We start from the raw sequence: 26993 nt of genomic DNA, 5'->3' as shown, positions 1-26993 counted from the left end.
TCCTTCAGAATCTCTGTTCCCAGGATTGGTGGAGTCCCAGTAGTCAGACCCTACTAATCTTTTGGTTCTACCCTATTTCCTTCATTTGGTGGGACAGCCACTTTAATGAAGAGGGCTGCATTCTGAACACGTATGAGCAAGAGAGAGCAGATATAATGATCATCTTTCATTCAGTAGGACCGGGCACATTCATGTATTACTCGTACAACCCACTGATTTCAATGGGAGACATGGACGCAACCTTATACCACAGCTGATTGTTGAATGTTTCAACAGTGGGACATCTTGTGAATATTTATTGGAAAACTCCTTTAACAGCCTATATCATTGGGCATTCACAAATATGTTGAAAAGTTTTAATTAAATAGCCACACCTTTTTTAGAGCAAGGCTCCACCTTTTTTGATATAAATAAAAAAAAGTCTTAAAACTGTGTTAGATGTCTTCCAAAACTGTCTCAACTGATTGATAGATATGGCACAAGTTAAGACTGCATTGTTGTGATCTGCTTATTGCATGAAGGTTAAAAGGGCAATTTTCCATGCCAAAAAATTGTGTGGTCATTCTTTTCATGTGGTTTCAGCCACATTTGGCTACCACAGTATAAACATACAACACATTGATAAATCTACCCTACTGACTTGTAGTGAACAGTAGAGTCAAGACTTGCCCAGTGCTACCATAGTTATGTATGGTCACACAGGATGCCAGCTACAAGCTTAGGGGAGGCACCAGGCAGATGTACGCTGGAGGCAATCACCCCATGCCAGGCCAGATGATCTTCTTCTTCTGTGTGGCAGCATATTGTGGAGCTACATGAATCATTCTACTCTTGATTCGATGTGCCACTAATAGCCGTTCGGCACCCTTGCAAAGCAATCAATTTGTTCTGATACTGTATTAATGTTATGAGCTTGGCTCTTGTGCCGTATTTATGTTATGAGCTTGGTTCTAATGCTGTATTTATGCACTGAGCTTGGTTCTGGAACAGAATTATTCTGAGCAATTCTGGTGTGGGTAAGCTGCTATCCGCACAAGCAGAATACAGACAGACCACCGATCAGTGCAATATATATTGTTTTTCTATTTATGACAGGGGGGTGAACCCCCCAAAAATCCACACAATGTGCCATCTAACCTGTCTGGAACTGAGCCAAGAAATGCGGACATAGAAATAGGGGAACTAGATTTTCATTTTTCTGTGTCATAAGACCTCATATCCTCCCATCACAGCTAGAGTTAATTTCTCCAATAACAACAGACTGTTCTAAACAAGGCTTTGTGTATCTGAACCTGGATTAATGTATTTATCCCAGATTTAAAAGGCACAATAACAGGCTTAAGCATGCAGCATGCAGTCTTATCAAAGTTCACTTACAATTACCCTTGCAGTAATCAGCCATTACCATTCCTGGACCCTAAATCCTGATACTGATGTGCTTTTTCCCTCGGTGTTAATTCTGAATGAAAGTAATTTATTTCCCCCGGATTACGTTCTTATTACAGGAGTTACTCAGACAGATAAATAATAGTAAAGAGGTTGCAGAAATATATCGCTACTCAAAACAAAACAGCTTTATGTGATTCATAAGACAGCGTCCATAACCAATACCACTGGAGTTCAAGCTGTTGAGTGGAACACGTGCGTATAGTATATGCAGTATTTGATACACAGTATCTGTATATAAATTGTAATCAGTGGGGTTGTTTCAACTGGACTTTCCTTGTCTAAGGTATATGTATTATTAAGGCATATGAACTTCACATGTGCTGGATGGTATATGGTGGCACACATAGTCCAGTGTTGCTTTGTACTACAGGAACTTTATGTTCCACTGTAGGGCTCTCTGGTGGCACTGCATGTTGGAGATATTCTTCTTCAGAAGAAGTAGTTTGAGGGGAGAACACTTCTGTAGTCCAGCATCCAATGGAACATGTCGTACCGTCCATGTGGTATGGAAACTAAAAAACAACATAGTCAGTATGCCTCTAAATGAAACATGCAAAGGTAGAAATTTATAAGTGCCCCGTTATAACTACTCTATGACAACAAAAAAGTTTTACTATGGGCCATAGGTGTACATATAGGGGGTGCTGGGGTCGCGGTTGCGACCCGACCCCTGAGCCCTCGGGGGCCCTCTTTCACACGGACTGACCGCAGTTACTTTCATTAAGGTCTCTGCGCCGATACAGTTACACAGAGCTGTGCACGAGAAGCAGGTGCTGACAGGAATACAGTTACACAGATACGGTGTATTCACTGCTTCTCGTGCTTCCACAGCTCTGTGAATACACGGCAGATCTGTGTAACTGTATTCCTGTCAGCACCTGCTTCTCGTGCACAGCTCTGTGTAAATGTATCCTCGGGCACATCTGAAAGGAAAGTGTGTCCCCAACAACCAATGAGGTTGCTGGAAGTACTCAAGGCTACTGAAGTGGGGCTGAAACTGCGGTCAGTGTGCGGGACCCTGTGTGATGGGGTTGGGGGTGGTGGAGAACGAGGGGGACCCTGTGTGATGGGGGGGGGGAGAACGAGGGGGGCCCTGTGTGATGGGGGGGGGGAGAACGAGGGGGGCCCTGTGTGATGGGGGGGAGAACGAGGGGGGCCCTGTGTGATGGGGGGAGAACGAGGGGGGCCCTGTGTGATGGGGGGAGAACAAGGGGGGCCCTGTGTGATGGGGGGAGAACGAGGGGGGCCCTGTGTGATGGGGGAGAACGAGGGGGGCCCTGTGTGATGGGGGGAGAACAAGGGTGATCCTGTGTAATGGGGGGAAAACGAGGGGGATACTGTGTGATAGGGGGGAGAGAACGAGAGGGATCCTGTGTGAATGGGGGGGGGGGAGAACGAGGGGGATCCTGTGTGATGGGGGGGAGAGAACGAGAGGGATCCTGTGTGAATGGGGGGGGGGGGGAACGAGGGGGATCCTGTGTGATGGGGAGTGGGAGGTGGGGAACGAGAGGCGTTCTGTGTGATGGGGAGTGTGTGGGGGGAAAACAAGTGGCGTTCCGTGTAATGGGGAGGGGGGGGTATAAGGGGCATTCCGTGTGATGGGGAGTGGGGGGGGGGGCGATGACGACAAGGGGTGTTCCATGTGACGGGGAGTGTTTAGAGTGTCAATGCGTATGGAAACAATGTATTGTGTATGGGCGGTTTATCACATGCAGCCCATACAAGTGTATAGGGCTCACGTTGCATGGTACACAAAGAAAGAGAGCATGCTGGGATTTATTTCTCTTGCATATCTACACGCAGTCCATTGACTTTCATTGACTCAGTTCACTGCGCACCACGTGTGTGTGCGCAACGCACGCATAATAGGTGGTGAAAACCTGGCCGTGGACATGAGCCCTAACATGTTATATAAAGTTAGCTTATGTTGTCTCTATTGTATGTATTGTTATTATGCTGTCTCCAATGTATATGTGTATATATATATATATATATATATATATATATATATATATATATATATAATCTGTAGAAGACAAGAAAAAAATCCTCCTGCGCTCTTTTTTTGGGGCTTTTTGCAATCCAAAATAGGAACTTCCAGATCACCGAAATATACAATTAAGTATATTTTTATTCATACAATAAAATTATGTTAGTCTTGCAACGCGTTTCGACGCTATTCAGAGCGCCTTTTTCAAGCATAACATCACACAATACTAGTTGCTTTATATAGAGTCACTTACTTTTCTATATAAAGCAACTAGTATTGTGTGATGTTATGCTTGAAAAAGGCGCTCTGAATAGCGTCGAAACGCGTTGCAAGACTGACATAATTTTATTGTATGAATAAAAATATACTTAATTGTATATTTCGGTGATCTGGAAGTTCCTATTTTGGATTGCAAAAAGCCCCAAAAAAAGAGCGCAGGAGGATTTTTTTCTTGTCTTCTACAGATTGTATTTTCCCCATTGCAAGGTGTATCACCTACTGGGGTTTTTCCTACTGCTGCATCTCCTTCAAGGATTATTGGGGATTTTTTTGCAAGAAGAAACATCTTTAGTCCTACAGGCTAACGGGGATCATCGGTGCAAGCGGGTTCTTTGCGTCCACGAAGAATCCCGCTGTGCACCAGGTGAGTAAAAATCCCCTTTAGTTCGGTTTCTTTGCGTGGTGGCGCGGATCTATATTTGTGATTATATATATATATAAATTTTCTTTCCTGAGGAAGCAAAGCATGCCTTGAGGCTTGTGTTCTGGATGTTTTAAAACTCTGCTAAAACCCCTGATTACTAATGATCCATTGATGGGTCATTTAAAAAAACAGTAATGTAGCTAAAAGTGATGTAGAAGGAGTAGCCATGAAAAGGAGTGGGGGTTGGAGGGGTCTGTAGGGGGGCCCCAAGCTAAACTTTTGCACCCGGGCCCATGAGCCTCTAGCTACGCCCCTGCTATAGGCATAGTTCTAATGAGTGGGTTGCAGTTGTACCTGGGTCCTGGTAATGTCAAGGAGAGAGCATCCTTCCAGGTATTAAGTCATCCATACAGACGTCTTTCTCTTGCTTGAGAATTCTCCCAGATGCAGGAAAAAACATTGCTATCCTTTTTTGCAGGATTAATAAAGAGCATTAGATAATAATAATTAGTGATGAGCAAGCATACTCGCTAAGGGCAATTGCTCGAGCGAGCATTACCCTTAGCGAGTACCTGCCCGCTCGAGAGAAAAGGTTCGGGGGCCGGCGGCGGGCAGGGAGCTGCGGGGGAGAGCGGGGAGGAATGGAGGGGAGATCTCTCTCTCCCTTTCTCCCCTCCCCCACTCCCCTCTGCTGACTGCCGCAACTCACCGCTCCCCTGCGCCGACACCCGAACCTTTTCTCTCGAGCGGGGAGATACTCGCTAAGGGCAATGCTCGCTCGAGCAATTGCCCTTAGCGAGTTTACTCGCTCCTCTCTAATAATAATCTTTATTTGTATAGCACCATCTTATTCCGCAGCGCTTTCAGGCATGGATAAATGCAAAACAATACAACAATTACAATGTGAGGTACATTGGGTTTGACACAAATGGGTTGGGGGTGGTACAGGAGGTGCAGGGGGTGGGGGGGGGAGCAAGGCATGGGGAACACAGGCAATAGGGAATTTCATGTGCAGATCAATTATTAGAAGGCAAACAGGGTGGGGCGCCATAGGGAGGGGCAGGGGACTAGGTCAGGAGATTTGGTATGCTTCCCTGAAGAGGTGCGTTTTTAAGGCATGTCTAAAATTTCGTGCATCGTGAATTGTCCGGATGCCTTGGGGTAGAGCGTTCCAGAGGATGGGTGCTGCTCTGGTGAAGTCCTGTAGGCGAGCATGTGAGGTTCGTATTACAGGGGTGTTTAGTCTGAGTGTGTTAGCCGATCGGAGTGAGCACGCTGGGTGGTGTACTGACAGTAGGGAGGCGATGTATGCTGACGCAGCGCCATGCAGAGCTTTGTGAGTGAGGTAGAGGAGTTTAAATTTAGTTCTGCAGTGGATGGGCAGCCAATGCAGCGACTTGCATAAATCATTAGATGACTTAACACCTAGATGACTGTTGCCACTTACGACTAGAGATGAGCGAGCATACTCGCTAAGGACAATTACTCAAGCGAGTATTGTCCTTAGCGAGTACCTGCCCGCTCGGAAGAAAAGATTCGGGTGGCGGTGCGGGTGAGCGGTGAGTTGTAGGAGTGAGCAGTGGGGAGCGGGGAGGAGAGAGGGAGAGAGAGATCTCCCCTCCGTTCCCCCCTGCTCTCCCCCGCCACTCCCCAACCCCCGCCGGCAGCCGAATCTTTTCTTCCGAGTGGGCAGGTACTCGCTAAGGACAGTGCTTGCTCGAGTAATTGTCCTTAGCGAGTATGCTCGCTCATCTCTACTTACGACTCTTTTTTCATTATCAAGTAATTAATTGTCTAGAAGAGATGCCTAGACAGCATGGCACTAAATCCTTATTGACCCCTTACAAGGGATATGAAACTATTAGTGAACTTTCTAATGTATGATAGTTGCCCGGGCCCTGATGCCTGAGGCAACTCAAAGACCCTTCGCAAAGTAAGAAGACACCAGCATTATATATGACTTATGTTAGGTAGAAGACCCTGTTAGGTTTTGCATTAAAGGGCTTTACCAGGCAAATATCATTGATAACCTATCCTCAGAATAAGTCATCAGTAGTTAATTGGCTGTGGTCCACCACTCAGGACCCCAATTGATAAGCTAACTGGGCACCGGTTATCAGCACCACTACAGACAGGTATGGAATGGGAGCAGATTGCTCCAACTCCTGTGTAGAGGCCGGCGCTCATTATTACAGGTGCAGCTATCACTAAAATCGATGATAGCTGTTCCTGCAGATATGTTTGTAAGCCACTGTATAGGGGTTAAATCTATCTGCTTCTGCTGTATACCATTGTGTGTTGTGGCATTGACAGGCGATGCCTGATAAACTGATAGGCCGTGGTCCCAAGCAGTGGATTCCAGCTGATAGATCATCAATAGTATTTGCCTGCAAAACCCCGTTTAGGACCAGACACTGTAAATATACGGTGCCTGGTCCTAAGCTTAACGCCCAGCCGTATGTTAAATTACGGCGTGGATTTAAGCCTCCTGGCTCTGCAATCAATCATTTGGTAATAGCTGATAACCCAAAGGAGAAGGCAGGAGGGGTTTTAACCTTTTCTTCCATTCCTTTCCCTGAGTACACACCGCTCATTGAGCACTGTGTACTGAAAAGTGAAAGTGGAAGTGTAACTTTCACAGTGGGAACCCAGGGGTTACGTGACCCCCGGGATTCCCAGTTATAGCAGAGCTGCAGGGTCCCAGCAGAACCTGACCAGCTCTGCCAGTGACTAATGTCACTACAGGGGTTGTTTTCTCCTGTAACTGGGGCTCCTATGGATGCCCCAGCTACAGTGGGAAAGTGTCAAATAAAAAAAAAAAAAAAAACATGTGAATATCCCCCAAAGGTCTTACATGAGATCATGGGGGACATAGATAGTAAAAAAACATAATTACATACATAAATAAAGCAAAATTACAGAATAAAATAACAATATATACATAAGAAAGAAAATAACCCTAAACTGACGCTAACCAAAATGCACTGTAATCCAAAACCATACATATTATATATCAAAACATCCTAAACAAAATAAGGAACCCGTTTCCATGCTTTATTTTAGCGTAAATATACTAATTTGAAAAAAATTAACTAGAAATGTTAAAAAAAATTTTTTTTAGCTGTTTACACCCAATAAAATGAAAAAACGAAAAAAAAGTCAGTAAAAAGATCTTTAAAAAAATCGCCCTTTATGTACTGTCATGTGTGTACCAAAAATGTAATTTCTAAACAATCCTTTTTTGCATTGTTCAAAGTTAACAGCCAACCGGCATAATGCACTTACTACTTTGCTATTACACTGTAAAAGAAAAACTTCAATAAAAAAATTGCCCTATATATCACGGGAAAAAAATGCAGCAAAAATAATTTTGATAGCTAAAGGAAAAAAATAGGCCAGTAAAACCGCCACATGGTAAAATTCCTAAAAAGTGTCTGGTCCTTAAGGTACAAAACAGCCTGGTCCTTAAGGGGTTAAGGTTCAAGAGCTCCATGTTACAACCCTGGATTGTATGGAGCTATCAGAAGGCCTTGTACATAGGCAGAATAAGGAGCCACTATAAATAGTCGTTTCCACTCGATTAATCTCCTCTTGACAATGTATTGTGTATGCTATTTATCTTGGTGGAAATTTGCACATGCAATCAGTGGCACTAATGTCATGTCTGAACTTGACCTTACTCTATCTGCCAAAACAAAATAGAAATAAATACATACGGTACATCAAATGTATCCTGCCAACTGTATTTCTAACCTTGAAGGAACAAGGAAAACATTCTCATACTTTACTAAATGTTAAGAACTTCCATAAAGAGTCTAATGTGTGACATTTACAGGTGAAAGAAGAGAAACATTTAAAAAATGTAATTCAGAAGTTGGTGAAATTAGGATTAAAGTGAACCTATCATGTCCTTACAGTACTATAAAGTTATATTACAAAAGTTATGGTGTTGTTAGGGGAGGTAACAGGGACCAGGGTGATGTATCTTTTATATCCACTAGCTCCTTGGTTCCTGCAGAGTCCACCTATGAAGATCTCACAGAAATCTGACCCTTTTCGGATTGCCATGACTTGTATACTGTAGAGGCAAGGTGTGCATTATAATTTATTACAGGGGTATGGTGTGCATTATAATATATTGTGGGGTGCAGTGTGCATTATAAGGTATTGTGGGGGCATGGTGTGTATTATAATTTATTTCAGAGGGCACAGTGTAGTATGTTATTTCTGGCCCTACTGCATAGTAGCATAGATTGCATATATGCTACGTCTGCCTCGGGGGGATACCATGTCCATATGCACGTACGTACTGTAAGGAGTAGAGAATAGATACAATAGATCATTGATGGAATAAAGTAGCTTTAGTGCAGTTGTCAATAATCCTAGTAAATACAAAGAAGAAGACACAACTACAAAGGGACAGGATTTATGCAAATTTACCATAAAAGGATTTCTGTTGTGAGCATTCCTGGAAGTTTTGGGGGCTGCTTCAGCCTTGATGGTAGACTGGGGATGAATGAGTCTGTACCTTAGGCTGTGGTGTACCAAGCCCTGGTGATTGTACCATCCCCATACATTATTTGAATATCTCGAATGGTTTTCTGGGAGGAATCTAGAATATTCCTTGAAGTGCTCAACTTGTTGAAGTTTCAGCTCGCTTTGAACTAATTTGAACTAAACAAACTTATCGCCAAAACTTGGCAACCCGGCCAAATCGAACTTTTAAAAAGTTTACTCATCACTAGATAAGAGTACTGTATTACTTAATTACTTTAATAATGTAAAGTGACAGTGAGGTGATCCTAGAACAAAACTCTGCAAATGCTTTTCTAGTGCCACTAATGAGAAATGGAATCTGGAGTTACAAACAATTGGTAGCAACAACTTGGTGCTTAAGACCCACATGTGATTCCTGAACCACCAGTTGGAAAAACCTGCTCAACACAATAGGGTTTGTCTTTGTTGGGGAGAGTTACAATTTAATATCTGAATAAGAATGGTGAATCAAAAAAAAGCAATTCAAATCAATCTTCATTAGTCAATGGCCATTGTGAAAACGCACAATTGATACGTAAAAGTCATTAGCGAGAAGTGTTTCAGACCAAGACTTAGCAATAAGTGTAACTTGTTTCCCGATTTAATAAAATACTTTCTGTCATCTACAGAAATGTGTTTTTTGGACTCTGCCAAGAAATACCGGGCCTGTCTTCTGATGTGACATGTTTTAATTTATGTACAGTTTATTAAGCGTTTAAAAACAGATCCAAGAATTCTGTTCGACTTAATGCTTTGGCTTAAACACACGTGAAATATAATATGCACAGGTGTTTCCAACAAACCTTTACAGCTCTGATGAGTTATGTTTCTTCTTTGCCACATGTGCCAGGAATCTGTTTCATTCATTCACTCGCTATTTATTTCTTCTGTTTGATCTCGTTTCTCTGTAAAAGTGATACTAACTTTGGAATGTGTTTCATACTTTGCAGCCATCACAGTGGAGTATTTCAAGGACTTATCAGAATGGTGTTAGGATACATTCACACTAAGTATTGCTGCCTTGAACATTTTCTCTGTTAATGTGTTCCCTATTAGTGACACCCAAGTCCAGTGGGCTGTTAGAAGCTGTTTATCTCCTATTGTTGACAGGTACTATATGTAGTTGAAACCGAGAATAGCTGTGTCGCTGATTTGTAAGGCTATCTGACAGAAATGATGACATTGTGACTTGAATTATCCGTACCTGTAAAAAATGTGGAACACTTACATTTGGACAGAAAGTCTTTAAAGTGGTTATTCCATGAACCATACCAAAAGGTCTGGCTGCTATTAGGTGTTTTAAAGTGATTTATAGTATTTGTGACATAAAAAATATTTTCTTGCTTTTATGTATTCCCATTGGTTCTGCTGCTAATCTGTGCTGCTGGGAGCGGGCTCTGGGCAGAATGAGTCTTCTTCTCCCTCTGGCTGCTGACAATATAGTCCCTTCTTACTTAGGTCTCCTACACATGGGCGGATTCGCATTGCAAAATCCGAAGTGGGATTCCGCATGCTGTGATTTGCCGTGGGATACGCACGGCTGGTTTGCATTGAAGTCAATGGAAGCCATCCGTGCCACAGCCATTCTGCAATCATCATTGTGGAATGGCCTTAGTAGCTGCATCGTCACTATGGCAACGGCGTGGGGTCCTCTCAACTGCACATGCGCCAGTCAGCACATTCGCATCACAAGAGGCCATGTCATTGCCATAGCAACAGTGTGGTGGACCCTGTATTGTGCATGTTCCGCCTGGCACATTGACAGCACAGGAGAAGACAGGTAAGCAGGCTTGCCCGTGTGCAGGTGACCACACAGGGGTCATTGGCTGCCCACCGGGTCGTACTCTGCTGCGGTAATCCCGCATGTGGGGTCTGACCCACCCCTGTGCAGAAGGCCTTGCGACGTAGAAAAGGTCTGTATCTATGGCTGACCTGGGTCAAGGGAATATGGTGAAGAAAATTTTTACATAAAAAAAAAATTCCCGCCTCCTTGGTTCTTCATAGATGCGGATCACAAATGCAAGTAACATGCACATTAAAACGCCCGTCTGTCTGAGGCCTAAGGGCTCGTTCAGATGAGCGTGTTTTGGTGCGTACTTAGGTGCGGACATACGTCCGCACCTAGGTACGAGCAAAGACACGCGTGAACACAGCTGCGTGCTTGTTGTCAAAGGAGCCGCGGCTGCTGCCGGCGGCTCCATTGAAAACAATGCTCTGTCGGTCCCCTGCATTCTTTTCCAGGGAAGGGCTTTACATATAAGCCCTTCCCTGAAAAAGAAACATTTTAGTGCAAAACAAAAAAAGAATTAAAAAAAACTTACCTCTCCGCCGCTGCTGTGACCCCTGCGGGCATGAAGAACACATCTGCCGCATGCGGCAGATGTATCCTTCACCCCCGCTAGTTAAAAGAATTCCCTGCTGCTACATCTGCCACATCTGTGGCAGATGCAGCAAAAGGAATTCTTCAGTTCTCAACCGCAGCTGTCACACATGACAGCTGCGGTAGAGAATTCTGCTGCCGGCATCCTGTCAATGGCTTTTCAGGGAAGGGCTTCATAAGCCCTTCCCTGAAAAGCCTTTTAAAATAGTAAAAAAAAATTAAAAAAATAGGTACTCACCTCCCTTCAGCTGCCGGGGCACAGCCGCGTCTTCTCCTGCTGTCCCCTGCACTGTGTTGCTGAACTGCTGATCTATCACCAGACAGGGATTTAAAATCCCCGCCTGCTGAAAGAGCTGAATGTAATTGGCTGAGGTGCTCAGCCAATCACAGGTAGCTCTCACCTGTCATTCATTCGGGGAGAGCTACCTGTGATTGGCTGAGCACCTCAGCCAATCACATTCAGCTCTTTCAGCAGGCGGGGATTTTAAATCCCTGGCTGGTGATAGATAAGCAGTTCAGCACCACAGTGCAGGGGACAGCAGGAGAAGACGCGGCTGTGCCCCGGCAGCTGAAGGGAGGTGAGTATCTATTTTTTTTGTTTTTTAAATCACTTTTAATTCATTTCCAGGGAATGGCTTATATGTAAAGCCCTTCCCTAAAAAAGAATTCAGATGTGCCAGTAGACCATTGTCTTCAATGGAGCCGCCGGCAGCAGCAGCGGCTCCATTGAAGAGAATGCCTGCATTTTTATTCTTTTTTACACTAAAATCTTTCTTTTTCAGGGAAGGGCTTATATGTAAAGTCCTTCCCTGAAAAGGAATACAGGGAGCCAGCAGGCCCTTGTTTTCAATGGAGCCGCCGGCAGCAGCCGCGGCTCCATTGAAAACAATGCGTGCATTCCCTATGGTGCACGCATGTCCTATCTTTGCAGGCACGCACCTGCAAAGTACGAACATGTGCACACACCATAGGGAATGCAGTTTTGTAAATACAAGCGTGTTTTTGTGCGTGCGTATGCACGCACCAAAACACGCTCGTCTGAACGCACCCAAAAGCTGTGTTTTAGAATATGGCCTACCTAACTTGCTTATTCCACCTAAGACTATACAAATTATGTATCAAAATAATTGAAATAAAATAAGGAACATATTCTTATAATTTTTTTTGTGTAAATTTGAAAATTACAAAAATTAAGAACTAGATACTTAAAACATTTATATTTTTAAATTTGAATACACATTATCCCTAATTAAATCAAAAAAAAAGTTCAAGAAAGAAAAAAACTGGAAGAAATTATTTTGCAGCTTAAGAAAAAAAAAGTTAGGGCAGTTAAACCACCTCATGCAAAATCACTAAAAAAACGTTTCAAGTCATTTAGGATTAAAATTCTGTGCTTGTTAAGGAATCAATGGACAGATTCTAATATGCAAGACAATTGGGCTTTTTTCGCTAATGAAAATTCAACAGTTGTATGGAGCAAGCTGAACCAGAAAACTGTAAAACATACTTTGTGTAACATTTACTATGTGTTTGAAACACTTTCAGACACTTTTTTCTAACTGTATCTCACAAAGGGGTGTTCCTTGGTAGAAAAGGTGACATGACCTAAATATGTAATGGTGCAATTGTTGTTGTAGATTAAGTAAAAAGGTGGCATAAACTTAGAATAGACAACCTAAAATGTGACACATTTATCTTTCAGCAGAGCCACTGTGATTAGAGATGAACGAGCATACTCGCTAAGGCAAACTACTGAAGCGAGTAGTGCCTTTTGCGAGTACCTGTCCGCTCGTCTCAAAAGATTTGGGTGCCGGTGGGGGAGAGCGGTGAGTTGCGGGAGTGAGCAGGGAGGAGTGGGGTGGGGAGGGGGGGGGGGGTAGAGAGTGAGAGACAGATCTCCCCCTGTTCCTCCCTGCTCTCCTCCGCCGGTCCCCCCTGCCCCCGCCGACACCCGAATCTTTAGAGACGAGTGGGCAGGTACTCGCATAAGGCACTACTCGCTTGAGTAGTTTGCCTTAGCGAGTACGCTCGCTCATCTCTAACTGTGATAAATCTGGCACATTTTAAGACTGCTTAGTCTAAAGGCCCTTTTACATGGACGGGAATTTGAATGATCTTCGTTTAGTGTAAATGCACTTCACTTCTTGTTCGTTCGCTTCTCGTTCGTTGCTCAAATTTCTGCATGCAAAAACTGAAAGCCAAATCGACCCATGTACTAAGGCAGTCGTTCATTTATGTTCATATCTGTTTACTGTAATGGAGATGGAGCGGGCCGGAGATTGTACTGGACCACTCCGTCTCCATTCCTTAGTGATGATTGTTCCTATCTAAGAGTATCTGTACCTAATAGATCATCCCATGTAAAAGGACCCTAAGTTTGCATTGTTACATCTCCAACAGGAACAATGGCATGTCCACTACACAACAGAAGATATACTTAAGTGATATTTATAAGACTCTCTCAAAGACTTGACTGTGGTCAATTGATAATCAATTCTTGCTCTAATTAATCTTGAAGGAGAACAACATTAAATAATTTAATAAATGGAGCTTATTTATAAATGCTAACACAAAAACTGGTCTTATTGCCAATGGCAACCATTTAGAGCTCAGAATTCAATGAAAACAGTGCCTGAAATATCAATCTGGGCCACTGCAAATTGTATGGAGCTGTCTGCTTCTGGATCCATACACAGTAACAGAGGCCCGGTGAACAATTTATTGGCAGGGTCCCCAGAGATCCTCTAGTCAACTATTGATGATTTAGCCTGAGGTTCAACTTGTCATGCTACATTATTTATTCCAAGAAAAATTTGAGTGGTGTGCTGAAAGCCGGAAAGACCCCATTATGGTCAATGGGGTCCGTCCAATGCTGTTTGTATTCAGTATATGACAAATCCAACACTACTGGTATTTTTGTTGTTCTGCTTTGAGAACATTGCTGGAAAAAAGGGAAATATCAACACTAATGTGAAAGGGGCCAATCTCACAGAAGTAGCAATATGCCACAAGATTAGGGTATAATGACAATATCAGGCTCTTGGTAGAAAAATAAAAAAACTCTGCACTCAAGTGTGATATATTGTATTTATGATATATCCCTTATTGGTTGCAATCTATGAACACAATCAAAGATGATATTTCAGTCTATAGTACATCATAACAATACTTGTCAAAGATTGTACATCTAAAGAAAAGGCTACGGAATTACTCATGGGTCTCCAGGGTGAATAGCGTGTCTTATATATGGTAAATATCCATGTACAGGAAATTACATGGATGAAATATTGTCTGCAGTAACTATATATGAGGAAGATCTGGGTCCCGATAGATGTAAATCATAGTCTAGCACAACAAAAACTTGTAGGAAACGTAGAATGACTTCTTACTGGATTGCCAGTGAAATAGTAATTCTAATCAAAGAGAACAAATAATTGTAAAACTCACAGTATAAGCGTAGAATTTACTAATCTGCTAACTGTAATAGCCGGCAAAATAATTAGGCATTAATCATATACTAACTATGAATTGTTTAGCTTAGCTAGTATAATGTGGCTTTTGGACCACTTTGTTATCAGTAGACATCGACAGTAGAGTATGCTTGTAGAATTACATAGGCCTTTGTAGGCACATATATGTATCCTGTGACACATATTAGCTTATAAGGGCTACAAAAAAAAAGACTGGATATGGGACAAAAAAAGAGGGCATACTCACCTGCCTTCGGCAGCCCCGCCACCCGGCATGGACGTCCTCTGGAAGTTAGGCGACTGTCTGAGCCAATCAGAGGCTGCAGCATTACCATCCCAAACTCCTACTACCACCGGGTGCTAGGGATGGATCTGTGGCAGCCACACAGCTGTGTCCTAGGGCAGGTGAGTATGTCCTCTTTTTTTTGTTTTACCCAATGGCCAGCTGTTAAAAGCAGTGTAGAAGTACCCTTTAAGGCACTTCTGCACTGATAAACTATGTAAATATGTTCACAACTTATTAAAATCTGAACAACTGTGACATTATACCAGGCAACATTTGATCAACCAGCGACGTTTTTTTAGGTGAGCTAAAATGAAATGACAAGATAGCAAATTTTTGATCGTCACTCAGTTGGTGGCCGGGCTCACACGAGAGGGTCGGATTCCGCATGTGGATATCCAGAGCAGAAGACCTGTGAATGATCGCGAAAACAAATTGCGAATGGTCATGCATATGTGTGGATGTACACGCATGGACAGCATATCTTCCACACAGAAAAAAAAGATTGCAAGCAGGGAATGACATCAGAATGTTGCCCAACCACCTGGAAACGCCCTTCTATCACTCGGATGCCGGCCAAGGCTACTTTCTCTTGTGCTATCCTAGTGAGATGTTCTGAGAAGCTTCAGAATGGGATACTGCTCTGTAGGCTTGGCTGGTTTTATACTATAAACCATTAAAAAAAAATACTTATTCTTCTGGAGAAAGAGCCCTAACTTTGATTTGAAACATGCAGGCGATGAGGGGAGCTGCCTTAGCAGTTCATAGTTAAATTATCAGTGATGTGAAAAGAGAGGTGTGGTGTTCTTTGGTATATGACCTCAGTCGCGTCAGGAAGATGTTGGTATGTCAGGTTATCATGTTTGACTGTGTTTGCACCTAATACAAGAATATCACATCATGAATATCGCATTTGAGTGCAGAGTTCTTTGTCGTTACATTAAGATTTTGATCCTCATCTTGCACCAAAAATCAGTGCAGAATAATCAGTTCAATCTCTAGTGTCCTGCTCATAATTTGGAATGATCTATATAACTATAAAGTCTAATAAAGTTGATCTTGTCACACTTCCCTCTACAAGACATATTGGGAAAAAAAAGTCATCATGGCCAATCTTAGATATGTGCAACTCGTGTGGCTAAACTGGGCATCAGTCACCAGCTTTTGAGGGGCACCTGGTGGATATAGACTGGGGGCAATTGCTTACCTTAGTTCTGCCTAGCTAGATAATCTTGTGGAGTAACATGAATCATTCTTCTGGGTCTTTCTCCATCTCTTTTACATTCCCAGGCACTGTATTTATGTCATGAACTTGGTTTTGGTACTGTATTTGTCATGAGCTTGGTTCTGGTACTGTATTTATGTCATGAGCTTGGTTTTGGTACTGTTTTTATGTCATGAGCTTGGTTCTGGTACTGTTTTTATGTCATGAGCTTGGTTCTGGCGCTATATTTATTCCCGTATGCTGCTATATTGCTGCTTTTTGCACAAGAAAATACAGGCGAATTGCCTATCAGTGCAATATTTATAGTTTTTTATTCTAGCATGAGGGGAGCTGAAAAAAAATTCAGTACAGGGTGCCATTTAACTGAAGCCTGGCAGTGGAAGTAGTTGACCATGCTGCTCCCTCGAGAAAGTAATTTCTAGCATCAAGCTTTGGGACAAAAACTTAATAATTTTTTTCCAAAAAAACAAGTAAAAAGTTGCATGGGGCAAAATAGAAAAATACTGCTTTATTGTGGACTTGGTTAGAGTGTCAGCAGTATGAAATCCTGTGTATGCTGGAATGTTCCTTTAAGAAATCGCTGTGCAGATGAATCTTTCCTTACTAGAGATGAGCGAGCACCAAAATGCTCGAGTGCTCGTTACTCGAGTCGAACTTTCAGTGATGCTCGAGAGTTCGTTTCGAGTAACGAACCCCATTGAAGTCAATGGGCGACTCGAGCATTTTTGTATATGACTGGTGCTCTGCTAAGGTTTTCATTTGTGAAAATCTTAGCAAATCACCAAAGTCATGTAAAAAACACAGAAATGGATAGGGCAGGCGAGGAGCAACATGCTGGGCTGCATTTCGGGCTCCGAGGTCTCACTATTAAGCCACAATAGTGGCAAGAGTGAGACACCCCCCCACCCCCACTGTCAGCATAAAGATCGTTCTCCTCTGCCACAGCTGTAAAAGCTGTGGCAGAGAAGAACGATGTTAGCCCATTGAATTCAATGGAGCCGGAAATACAGCCGGCTCCATTGAAAGCAATGGGCTGCCGGCGAGCGCGGGATGAATTGTCGGGAAGGGCTTAAAAATATAAGCCCTTACCTGAAAATCATCCTAAAATGTGTAAAAATAAAAAAAAAATTTATGTCAGCATAAAGATCGTTCTCCTCTGCCAAAGCTGTAACAGCTGTGGAAGAGAAGAACGATGTTAGCCCATTGAATTCAATGGAGCCGGCAATATAGCCGGCTCCATTGAAAGCAATGGGCTGCCGGCTAGCGCGGGATGAATTTTCGGGAAGGGCTTAAAACTATAAGCCCTTACCTGAAAATCATCCTAAAATCTGTAAAAATAAAAAAAAAATGTATACTCACCTTTCCGCTGAAGCCGGAGTTCAGCCGCGTCTGGCCGGCAGTTCTCCTGAACTGCTCTGAGTAGTATTCAGCAGCCGGGGATTTAAAATCCCCGCCTGCTGAATTAGCTGCCTCTGATTGGTCACAGCCTCACCAGAGGTAGCTCTCACTCACACCCATTCATGAATTCATTGACCAGCTGACCAACTAGGGAATGTGCAGCCCGACATCCATGAGCAGAGAATTATAGTGATTCTCAGTCGCGGGATTGAAATCGTGGCATGCTGCTATTTGCTGTGACTCTCCGCGATCAGCCTATCTATTAGATCTCACCGCGGAGACCTGTCAATGCTCTTCCATCCTCCCCCGTGGCGGAAGATCACTAGAGATATTCTGTCATTGCCGTGGACAGGCAGCCTTAATGTTATGAGCTTGATTCTGGTGCTGTATTTATTTATTGAGCTTGGTCCTGGTGTTATATTTGTTATGGGCAGGTGAGAGTATGGTGCTATATTGACACAGAATAGAGGCAGATTGCCTATTAGTGTAAAAAATGATGTCTAGAATTTTTATCCTTACTATGGGTGGGGGCTCCATAAAACATTTCACACAGGGTGCATCTATTATAAGGCCTGCACAGTCTGTAAAATATATTAGCGAATTTATTTGTAGTTACAATTTCCAGTAATGTCTCATTTGCTGTTGTAATGGACTTTATAAAGTGGATACTTATCAATCACGTATGCAGCATCCTATTGTTACATCTAGGGCTCAGGGAACAGTGGGATGCTCACTGCTTGTACCTTTGACATGTGATCAGATGCAATGCAGTTACTTGTTAGCCAGTAAAGCTACACTGCAGTTTCCCATTGATAGTATTGTTAACGGTTCAGTGAATGGAGGGTCAGAACCTACAATCTCAGCCAGTTATGAAACAATAATGGAAAAGTTCTGCGCTCAAGATAAAATCCATCATAAATAGATGTTGTGTTAGACATCACTGTTAGCAGATGTAGAACAAAAAGTCAAGGCTGCGGTTCCCTACAGTCTGCCATCTTTACATGGAGCTACTATTCCGTCAGCAGCGAAATAAAGCTAAAAACAATGAAATCTTTTCAACGACTCTTAAAATTTATGAAAAGCTGATGCTACCCATTGTGTTTGGCATGAATCATTTCAAGGAAGCTCTATGTATGTTCTATTATTTCACATAAACAGGCTTGTACCAGAATTAAAAGGCAAACTCTAGCCAAAAGATAGGAAATAACTTGCTGATCGGTCGGGGTCTCACCACTAAGACCCCCACTGATCCCTAGAACAAGGAAGAGAAGATTGAATTGAGCAACTTCCATGCAAGTGCGCTGTGGCTCCATTTATTCTCAATGGACTGTCAAGCTGTAAACATTCCAATATTTCTGTCAGCCCTATTGAAATAACTGGGGAAGAATCCACAAAGTGATACTTAGAGGGGTAAATGAGACGCCCCTTCTTAACCCATTCGTGACCGCCGATACGCCTTTTGACAGCCTGTATCAGTGGCCTATGAATGAAGTGAGATTGCGGGGTGATCTCTGTTCAAAAATCGCGGGCTCCGGCTGTTCCTTACAGCTGACACCCGGCGGCAACAGCGCTGATCAGCCACACAGCTAATTGGGACCGTTAACCCTTTACATGCTGCTGTCAATTCTGACAGCGGCATTTAAATCCCCCAAATTATGTTAAAGGGGTTGTCTCAAAATTTTACATTAGCCCATTCCCCCTGTCACCCCCCTGGCATAAAATAGCATTTTAAAGCGGTTTTTAAACCGCTTGCTACTCACCGATGTGATGAAAGATGAACTTATAAAATTCTTTTCCCAAGATGGCCGCCGGTCTTTCCCAGGGATGCACTGCGGTCTTCTCCCATGGTTCACCATGGGCTCTGTGCGTTCCATTGCCGATTCCAGCCTCCTGATTGGCTGGAATCGGCACATGTGACGGGGCGGAGCTACGCGATGACGCATATAAGGGGGCGGAGCCAGAACGCCGCTCGTGCCCGGACCGTCCAGAAGGTAGAAGACCCTTCTGCGCAAGCGCGTCTAAAAAAGCAAGAAGACCCCAAAATTAGACGGAGCCATGGAGACGGGGATGCCAGCAACGGAGCAGGTAAGTGAATAACTTCTGTATGGCTCATATTTAATGCACGATGTATATTACAAAGTGCATTAATATGGCCATACAGAAGTGTATAACCCCACTTACTTTCGTGAGACAACCCCTTTAAATACAAAAATACATATTTGGTATCGCTTCATCCGTAAAAGTAATGCATTATTTACCCCGCACGGTGAACGTCGCTTGAAAAATAAAATAAAGAAAAACCGAAATGTGCTTTTTTGGTCACCCTGAGAAAATAAAATAAAAAGTGAACAAAAAGTCGTATATATTCCAAAATCTCCCTTAAAACAACTTTTCTATATTTTATTGATTACAATTAAAAAGATGTTCCAATACAACAGAGATGAGTCTCTAATGTCCAGCAGACAGATGGAAGGAAGGCATTCAATATATCAAGTTCAAAGAATTATACATGTGCTCTAAATGCATGTATGCAAAAATATATATTGACAATAATGCAATCGTATAAAATGACACATCAAGCATACCAAGAACTGCATCTTATCATATACACAGCAGTTACATAGTATATAGAGCCCACCTTACCACCTGCACCCCAACACGTGTCTCGCCCCAAGCTTCCTCAGGGGGTACAATTCATAAATGAAATGGTTGTTCTTAAATAGCCACTGATTAGGTCACATGATTATACGGACACAACTGTAGTGGCTCGGTTCAACAGAGCCCCTACATAACTGTATGCATGCATTTGTCTATGTGATGTCAGTGTCTTCTGTGTGGCATGAATGATGTGTATTGCATTGCTGCAGCACTGAAAGGGTTAACTGCCTAGTATGTGAGTGGACTCTCTGAAAAATGTATCCGTTTGTTTGTCATGTGACCTTGTGAGATATATGTATTTGCAAGGTGTGTGCAAGAGAGTTGAGTGCTGGGTTCTGCTCTGGGCTGCAAGAAGAGAGTGTGTTCTAGGCAAATCGGCAAGAGGACCATACGGGCACCTTCAGCTCCGTGTGGCCCTGAATGAAAGAGGCTGAAAGGAGAGTTTGATGGCTGCCGAGGACTACTACCCTCAGGAGTTGGCAGCATGTCTATGTTCTACAGTGAGTGTGTACCGGTAGAGACAGAGAAAGAGGAAAGTGTGTTGCTGGTCCCAAGACCTACAGATAACTAAGACTGTGGTTTCTCCTGCTTACCCCTGAGTTCTCCCTGTCACACCAGTTATCAAGCTGCTGTGAAACTGTACAAAGTTCTGTTCAAGTAAAATGACCAGTCACCCATCCATTTCTAGAGGCTGTGTCTTAAACTGTACCCATGTGTGTGTGGATTTACTCCACCAACCAGGAATTCCCCCACAGATGCTGCGCAAGAGAGGATTTACTCCATCAGCTAGGAATCCCCCGTGACAAAAGAAACGGTGGCATCACGCGTGACACAAAATAGGACTAAGGTAATCCAGTAAATAGGACTAAGGTGACCTGCCCTCGGCTCTTGGACGTGTCAATGGTTACCCTTCGGGTGGGTGATGGTAGAGCCACCGTGGCAAGGCCCAAACTCTACCCCACTGTCTCCTATGCCGTGGCCCACTCCTCGGACACTGAGCTCCTTTACAAACACATGATCAGAATAGTAAAGCCTCCCCCTGGTGATCAGTTCTTATTGTGACTCAAATGTAAAAACACGCAACCAAGATGGAGTTATAAGAATCACATGATTGTATAGACATTCCCCTGGAAATGCATCATCAAAGTAATAAATAATCCCCTGAGTGGTAAAATGATGTTAAATATCAAATGCAATTGCCCATAAGCAAAATGGAGTATGGAGGACTAATCAATCATGTGACCACTATGTCATCATTCATCGCTAAACAACATGTGTGGCAGAGCGAGTGCTGCTGGTTGTGGGGATGCAACCATGATTTATTATCTCACATATATTCCAAAATAATACCAATGCAAATTACAGGATGTCTCGCAAAAAATGAGCCCTCGCGCAACTATGCCAACAGAAAAATAAAAAAGTGATTGTGCACAGAAGATAGCGGCAGAAAATAGTTTTAAAAAAGTAATGTCTTTGAAAAAAAAACTAGTACAGCACAAAAAAAAAAAAACAATATAAGTTTGATAAAAGAGAAGACATTTGTTTAATAAAAGATTCCTGCGCTCACAGGACCCACTTATCCCACAGGTGGCACGATGTATGTACTTTCAAGTGAAAGTAACTTACTTTGAAGGAGGGAGTTATGATATCTACTGTTCCCCCTCCTATTTCCAATTCAATCCACAAAGAATTTCCCTAGTCGAGAGATATTCTCTTCTTTATTCCATACAGAGTAGTCGTAGGCCATTTTCTAAACTTTGTAGACATAAGAAAGCAGGAAATAACACTTACTTGCCAAGGACAAAAAGTGTGTTACATAGTGTTATTGGGGCGACTATTGGCTTATGTAAAGGTAGTTTTATACTGGATTGATATGTCAGTGTGAGGCCTCGGTCAGACGGGCGTTTTTTGCCCCGATTTGCGGATGGCATGACGGATGCGCATCCGCAAATCGCGTGAGTGGGGCTGAAAAATCGCCAGAAAAATCTGCCCCTAGCCGCGTTTTCGTTGAAATGGGCCGTTCACAGGAGCCCTGTCCAACCCATTGCAATTCAATGGAGCCGGGAATACAGCCGGCTCCATTGAAAACAATGGGCTGCCGGCAAGCGCGGGATGAATTTTCGGGAAGGGCTTAAAAATATAAGCCCTTCCCTGAAAATCATCCAAAAATGTGTAAAAATAAAAAAAAATCTATACTCACCTTGTCCCTGCAGACAGAGTTCAGCCGCGGCCGGCCGGCAGTTCTCCTGAACTGCTCTGAGTAGTATTCAGCAAGTGGGGATTTAAAATTTTGTTTGTGAAGATAGAATCAAGAATGAATACTATTTGGAAGCTCCACACAAACATGGCAGGAGAAGGGAGTCCAGTAGGACAGAACAGTGACAATGCAAACCTCACCTAAAGCCTGATGGAGAAGACTAAGACATTAAATATACACCTAAAACAAAATTCATACATGTCAGCTATTATTGTACTCACATTTTTATCAGAGAAAGCAGAGAATGTTAAAAAGTCCATCACAAGTGCGGTACTGCAGTCATATCAATACTGCATGCATCTAAAAGTATAAAAGGCCTGATGGAACAGATGATTGCCTAAGGGCAAATACTCCAGACTTGTAGAAGGAGAAACTTGTAAAGAGCACTAAGAAAATGTAAAACTACTGACAAGAGATTGGCTAAATTGTTTTCAGTTAGAGATTTGCATAAAAATGAGACGGTTAAAACAACTCAATAGAACATGTGGGAAATTGCAAGCTTGACCGGCCATTCAAGAGTGGTGCTCAAAGTCATTTAGCACATTGTTGATTTGGACTTTGCTAAACTTTCTACTATCCCTGATAAGTCTTTTTTCAGCCTAATGACAGCCTCCTTCACTTGAGCTGGCACTTCTTGCATTGACACCTGAGAGTTCCCATGAACAGCTACCAAATGCAAATTCAACACTTGGAATCAACTCCAGACCTTTTATCTTGTTAATTAGTCATAAAATAATGAGGTAACAGGCCGCAATGGACCATGAAACTGCTTATCAGTCACTGTCCAATTACTGTTTAACAATAGGAAAAGTGTTTTGGACTCTACAGCAGCCATAATAAAAGTTAAAAACTTTAAACTTTGTTAAAAGCATGACGAGCAGAAACCGGGAGGACAACCAGCTGGCTTACATGTTTCCAATATACTTGGATTCTTAATCAATCAGGGCCCGAGTACAGATGTAGCAAACATTAACCGGACATTTATGATAACTGTAATGTACAGCAAGGCTGTAAGTTGAGTTATTACAGAGCGCTTGTCATGGTAATGATTGCTACACCTGTATAGTTCAAAACTCATAAGGATTCACTTCTCTGGACCCCATATTAGTGATCCTTGGGGACCCCAGTCATCAGACATTTATCACTTGTCCACAGTCACGTTCTAATTGCTTCTTCTTTTATTGATATATGTTAACTATTATTAAAGTGTACTTCCAGGGACACTCTGCCATCTGATTGGACATGGAGTGACATGACTGCATACAGTTGCCGATTGAGTATCAAGCAGACTTCTTATTCCAATTAACAGGACCCAAGCATGATATCCACTGGGCCTATTACAGTTGCATCTCGTGGATTGGGTTGCACACAATCTCTGTTGATACACTTTAAATATTTGATTAGAGATATTTTATGAAACTGTATTGTATCATAGCACAAACACTATTAAAGGAAAGGTGATAACTTGCTGATAGTTGGGGGCTTCACCGCTGAGACCCCACCAATCTTAACCCTTTCTAATCCACTGTCTAACGTCTTCCTACATTCTGATTGAAGCTTGCACAGCTCCAATGTCAGAATACATTCAACAAGGTATTCTTACCGTCTATTGCCAGCCACTCCGCTGTCGGAGCCTCTCTGGAGCACACACACTGGCTTTAGCCAGTAGATGGCACCGTTGTTTAACAGCAAAAAGAGAAAGCCTTTTATGAAAACCTGAATCCAAAATTGAATTGGAAAGGGTTAACCCCTTAGTTGACCAAGCTTTTTTTCATTTTCCCTTTTTCGTTTTTTCTTCCCCCATTTTAAAAAATCGTAACTCCTTTATCTACCCATTGACGTCGCTGTATGAGGGCTTATTTTTTGTGAGAAGAGTTGCATTTTTCAATAGTGCTATTTAATGTACCATCTAATGTACTGAAAAACTTTTAAAAAATTCGAAGTGAAGTATAATGAAAAATACAATGAAATTCCGTCATCTTTCAGTGAGTCTTGGGTGATATCAAGCTTATATTGTATAATGTTGAGGAAGAGCCAGAAAAAATGGATTTCAAAAAACAATGATGATAAATAAATGTATGTAAAATCAAAAATATAGTCTCACCTGGTACAGACTGTTGGTACCTAGGAGCACCAGAAGTCTCACCTCAGCATGAGCCTCTGTGGTTCTATGTCCAATGTTATCCACTTTTCACAGGGAGAGCTGCTGGAAATTTTCAGAGGTTCACCAAAAATGATGCACCCCCATACACAATAAAAGAGAAAACATTTGTTTAATAAAAGATTCCTGCGTTCACAGGACCCACTTATCCCACAGGCGGCACGATGTATGTACTTTCAAGTGAACTTTGAAGGAGGGGGTTATGATATCCACTGTCCCCCCTCCTATTTCCAATTCAATCCACAAAGAATTTCCTTAGTCGAGAGATATTCTCTTCTTTATTCCGTATAGAGTAGTCGTTACAATCGTCTCTAAAACTCCATATCCTTAATGCTCACTTGGATCACTTCAAGCGGAACATGGGAGAATACTCAGAGGAGTACGGCGAACGCTTCCACTGAGATATTATGGCCTTTGAATGTCAATACCAAAGACAGTACAATGAAAGCATGATAGGAGACTACATATGGGGACCAATTCTGGAAAGTGGTGTGCAGTACAATCGTAAATCTAGAAAAACCACACATTTCTAAATTTTGCCTGTGTTTTGAAGTATAAATAAACATTACTTTTGATCTAGATGTCGTCTGTTTATAAAAATAAAAATTTGTTACCCATTTACATATATGGGGATATGCAAAATATAACTCATTCTCCTGAGCACAAAAACAAACTTTAGAAGGTATAATGACTATTTTCTGTACTTTCTAGACATGGGGAAACAGGTAAACACAATTAATGTCCAAGGACAGAAAAAAAAAAAAATTACGTAGTGTAATTCATTCAAATTATCGATTTCAGGTGGCTGTCGGCCTGTGTACATATATGGCAAGCAACAGGGCACTAAGTGAGAAGTCACTTGGTTCTCTTTTTTTTCAGTTTGCTGAAGTGATATGACTGCTGAGCGGCTTCTTGCTCAGTATAAACCGGAGTCATTCAATCTATGAGTGACTGCCTGTTTACAGTGAAGGGAGGCGGGCTAGCTAGAATGATACCTAGCCTGCTTTGCCTCCATTCACTTGCATGACTATAGCTCTTGTGTAAAATACAGGAGTGATAGTCACTGGCAAGGCTGTTGGATGCTTATGTGCCGGACAGTTGTATTATGCAAAGGTACCTTAAGCCTTGCCATTGAATCAGTGGAATTTTAATATTCATGTCAATTTACAACATAAGATATGCAGTTCTTACTAGCCAATCAAACCACATAATCCTTATTCTAGGCTTAGGTGAAAGGGATAATGGTAATTAGTTGAGCGATTATGGAAATATTTGGGTTGGGATTGGCCGACCCGATTTTCAAAAATATAATTGTGGTGGACCAATTCTCATTCCGATTAAAGTAAACAGAAGCAAAAATTTAGTTTAATCATTTACTTTTCCAGAACGACCCTGAAGTGTGGTTGTGGTGGTGGATCTCCATTGAATGTGTCTCAGTTGCATTTCGCACTATGTGTGCTTAATCGTAGCTGTCGTTAAATTACCCATCCAGTGGATTTAGAAGAACAGAAACACTTAGACAATTAAAATCATATAAAATTAATAAAGTTACCTGTCAAACTGGAAAGAAAAAATAGTGGTGCATAATAGTGACCCTGCGACGCGGAAAACAAGAGGTCATAGGACCACAACATATCATATATGGCATATTATAAAATATAAGCAATACTATGTTAACCTAGGCTTCAGGATCAGAAGTAGAATCCATCAAAGGCAACTGATGGTGCTAAAGCAAATGTTTATAATAATTAAATAAGCATACTTGTTGAGATATGACCAGAACATCCATCTAACACTAATCAAGGAGCACACACTCATGTAAAATACCTGTCGTGGCACGCTACCACTGCCTACTTCATTTACCTGCTGCTGGGGTTGTGGTTGGATGTCATTATCATTCACACACTTCTTTCCACACTCACTCCTCTGCAGGCTATCTGGTATCTACACTTAGCTGTTGAGTGCTCCAGCACTGTTTCTTAACCCCTTAATGACGCAGCCTTTTTTTTCCCATTTTCGTTCCTATCTCCCCTCCTTTAAAAAATCGTAACTCCTTTATTTATCCATCGACGTCGCTGTATAAGGGCTTGCTTTTTGCCGGACGAGTTGCATTTTTCCATGGTGCTATTTAATGTGCTTTATAATGCACTGAAAAATTAAAAAAAAAGATTTTAAGTGGAGTAAAATGAAAAAAACAAACGACATTCCGCCATCTTTCAGTACGTCTTGTTCATACGGCGCACAAACTGCCCGAAAATGACATGATAACTTTATTCTATGGGTCAGTAGTATGATTACTATGATACCAAACTTGTATAGTTTTTTTTTTTTTGCTGTACTACTTTTATTTTTTTTCAAAGACATTTAATTTTTAAAAATTATTTTCTGCCACCATCTTTTGCGAGCAATAACTTTAAGGGTTAATAGCCGCGATCAACCGCACGGCCGATTGCAGTTATTATCCCCGGATGTCAGCTATAAGAAACAGATGATGCCCGCAATGTATGAAGAGAGGTTGCACTGCGATCTCTCTTCATAAACAC

This window comes from Eleutherodactylus coqui, chromosome 2 (assembly GCF_035609145.1).
Source record: "Eleutherodactylus coqui strain aEleCoq1 chromosome 2, aEleCoq1.hap1, whole genome shotgun sequence".
NCBI classification, from domain to species: domain Eukaryota; kingdom Metazoa; phylum Chordata; class Amphibia; order Anura; family Eleutherodactylidae; genus Eleutherodactylus; species Eleutherodactylus coqui.
The sequence above is the reverse complement of the archived record's forward strand: the minus strand, read 5'-3'. Positions refer to the sequence as shown.